Source organism: Sinocyclocheilus rhinocerous, unplaced genomic scaffold (genome assembly GCF_001515625.1).
Source record: "Sinocyclocheilus rhinocerous isolate Xijiao unplaced genomic scaffold, SAMN03320098_v1.1 scaffold264, whole genome shotgun sequence".
In the NCBI taxonomy this organism is placed as follows: domain Eukaryota; kingdom Metazoa; phylum Chordata; class Actinopteri; order Cypriniformes; family Cyprinidae; genus Sinocyclocheilus; species Sinocyclocheilus rhinocerous.
The window spans coordinates 351,456-355,111 of record NW_015644837.1 but is presented as its reverse complement, the minus strand read 5'-3'; positions in this window follow the sequence as shown (position 1 = coordinate 355,111).

Sequence of the window (3,656 nt, the reverse complement as noted above, 5' to 3'; positions counted from 1 at the left end):
GTCTCTGATCTCTTGTCAGGTGTTCTCTAACCTCATCAGGCATTATAGGAGAAAACTCAGAGCTGTTATTATGCCAAATGGAGGTTTCAAAAAGCATTGAATAAAAGGGTGCTGTTAATTGTGTCCAACGTGTATTAGAGAAAAACATTTATGTCATAATGATATTTCCCCCCATTTTAAATTCTTATTCTCCAATGAAAGGTTAGATTTATGTGAATTTTTTTAAATAAAAGATAAAAATGATTAACAATGCATATTTATTTTCAGCCTTCTTTGATCATATTTACCAAGGGTACCAACAATTCTGACCACGTGTGTATATGCACATATACTGGATGTATAAATACAGCATATATATGCATAAAAAAAAGTCATGCAACATTTCATTAACAGAAACACACACGCACACCCACTACTTAAACAATCCAATGTACTTTCTTATGCACACACACACACACACACACACACACAGAGAACGTGTGTGTAATCAAAGACTCCACCTCATGGAGCTGAAGCAGGTCCTGCATGTTGAACACATGAGTGCGGCTCTAAGGTGTCACTGCAATGAGGCGAAACATGTCGTTCATGAGCGGAGGCGTTTTATCAGACGCACAAACCTACTCGAATATCAGCGAGCGTCCAGCTCTTCCACCATACCGCCACCAACAAACCACGATCAACACACATCAGTGCTGACTGATTCACTCAATTTCTGTATTTCTTGAGATCTGTATTATTACTGCAGTCAGTGAGCTGAGGTGGCTGAGTTACAGATTGAATTCATGTTTCTTGTGATATTAAAAAAGCATTCGATCCAGGGGTTTTAAAGTTAACTACAACTAAAACTGAACATAAAACTATAACCATAAACAAAACCTTTACTTGAAATAAAATAAACATTGACTAAAATAACTAAAACTAAACCTGAAATAAAAAAATGAATAATAACTGTATAGACATATTAAAAGAACAAAAACTAATAAAAATAACAAAACACACAACAAAATTACTAAAACTTTAACTTCCGTTAAAATAAAACCAGAAAATATAAATATAAAATCTAATTTAAAATATTAACAAAAACAATAATATTATCTCAATGATACTAAAATAACACTGATTTGATCCAAAGCTTCTGCTTAACCCTGTAAAGCCTGACATATAAAATAATAGTCAGAAGTTTGCACGTGTTTTATGTTTTGTATCATATAGTATTTGATGCACTTTTTGAGCTACAGTAGCTCGTCTGTTGGATCGGACCACACGGGCCAGCCTTCACTCCCCACGTGCATCAATGAGCCTTGGCCTCCCATGATGACCCTGTCGCCGGTTCACCACTGCTCCTTCCTTGGACCACTTTTGATAGATACTGACCACTGCAGATCGGGAACACCCCACAAGAGCTGCAGTTTTGAAGATGCTCTGATGGTCGTCTAGCCATCACAATTTGGCCCTTGTCAAACTCGCTGACATTTTTTTTTTCTGCTTCTAACCAGGCCCGTAGCCAACTATGGGGTTACTGAGGTCTGAACCTCAGTAAAATGTTCATGTTCAAAATTAAAATTTGTTCTCTGAATGATTAATTTGCTGTTTAAAACTCCTCATATGAATGTCTGCATGTATACCATTTAAACAGTTTGCAAGAATGTTTAGCGTCCGCGGTATGAAAATGATTAGCTGGGGTTTGCAGGTTGTACCCATGGGCCCCGTTATGTGTATTGTGTAAATAGCACAACTAAATAAAGAGAACAAAGATAAAAATTAAACAATGTTTAAGTTTGGTTTTCCAGGTACAGAAACCGAATAATCAAATGTAAAATATCATTGCATAGTCTTCTCTGAATAAATTTAATATGGATTAATTCTTGTTAAAACTACAAAGTAATTCAGTAAAGAGCGATGAGAGATTTTCTCTCTTAATTTCTTGGATTAACATCAAGGACACCGACAGCAGCTAGTAAATTAGGCGCGGTCACTTTAAGAGACAATGCATCCAATATAATGATATACATCCGATTTCTTTCTCAACTGTTCACTTTCGCTTAAGACATAACCAACCATTTTTGTCCGAGGATACTCGCAAAGACAGGTATTCTGACATAATTTTCTATGTATTTGTCGGTTCAAGAGCAAGAAGAGGCAAAACTCAATTCAGTGTTCAAGGGCTGTGAGACACGGCTCTCTGTGTCAGCCCCTCAGCTCCCGCTCAGCCCTCTATCTGTCGCCACGGGTCTGCCAGTCTCCATCGGCATCATGGCTGGAGGAACCCTTGTCTCCGCCTCCAGCCTCTGAGTCTCTGACTCTGCCATTGCATAGTCTTCTCTGAATAAATTTAATATGGATTAATTCTTGTTAAAACTACAAAGTAATTCAGTAAAGAGCGATGAGAGATTTTCTCTCTTAATTTCTTGGATTAACATCAAGGACACCGACAGCAGCTAGTAAATTAGGCGCGGTCACTTTAAGAGACAATGCATCCACCTCTGAGTCCCGGACTCCGCCTCGGCCCGTCGACCCAGAGGCTCCACCATGGCTCCTAGCTCCCTCCTCTTCGCCGTGGCCTGTCAGTCCACCAGCTCCGCCGGCTCCCTCGTCCCTCTGGCTCTGCCTTGGTCAGTCGTCGACCATCCGTCTCCTCGGGACTCCACTCCTCCGGCTGCGCCTCGTACCTCCGTCTCTCCGGCTCTGTCAGGCTCCTCCTTCCCTCTGGCTCGGTCGCCGGAGCCATCTGCTCCGCCTTGGCCCTCCAGATCTTCCTCGTCGCCCTGGCTCATCGGCTCTCGGTCTCCACCTCGAGCTCCACCACCACCTGCTTCGCCGCCGTCGGTCAGTCCCCTGGAGTCGTCAGCCCTTCCTCTACCATGGCTCCTCCCTCCGTCGGCTCCACCGTAGGTCGCCTTCATGGCTTCCTCCTGCTCCAAGTCATCATGTCTTCACTCTGGCTCCGTCTGTCTCCATCCTGGCTCCTCCCTCTGTCCGATCCGCCATGGTTCCTCCTGATTCCACCATGGCTCCTCCCTCCTTCATCTCCACCCTAGACTCTGTTAGTTGTCCTCCTCCTGGTGGTCCGTCCTCCTCCTGAACCTCCTCCAGTTTTGTATGCCAGCCCATCGCCGTCCCCTGTAACCATCCCACTTCCACTCCTTTGTCCCCCTCCTAAGTCCCCCACCCATCCCACTCGTTGTTGTTTCTGAGGCGCAAGGTCGCGCCTTCCGGGAGCGGGGCGATATGTCACCATTACATGGACTTTGAGTTCGTTTTCATTCCCCACGTGTTCTCTGATCTAGTTTCTGTCTCCCATTGATTGTCATTTGGTTCAGGTGTGTCTTGTTAATTATCTTCGTTTGCCTGTGTATTTAGTTCGAGTCTGTCCTGTGATCCCCTGTCCATTATTTAATGTACGTCCCTATGTGTGTCTCCTGCCTGACCGTGGAATTACCTTGCTCTTATGGAATTATTAAAGACTAGTGAACTTATCTCCTTCGTCTTCGTGCTGCCTCACTTTACACACCATTACACACCGTGGTGTTGACGGTGAGCAGACGTACTCACTTTTTCCTGTCGGAGTACTACAGGTTTTTGAAAATGTAAGCAGTTCTTACAGCTCGCTATTCTAAAGTAAAGAATTTGGATGATGACTGGTGATCTTTTACATG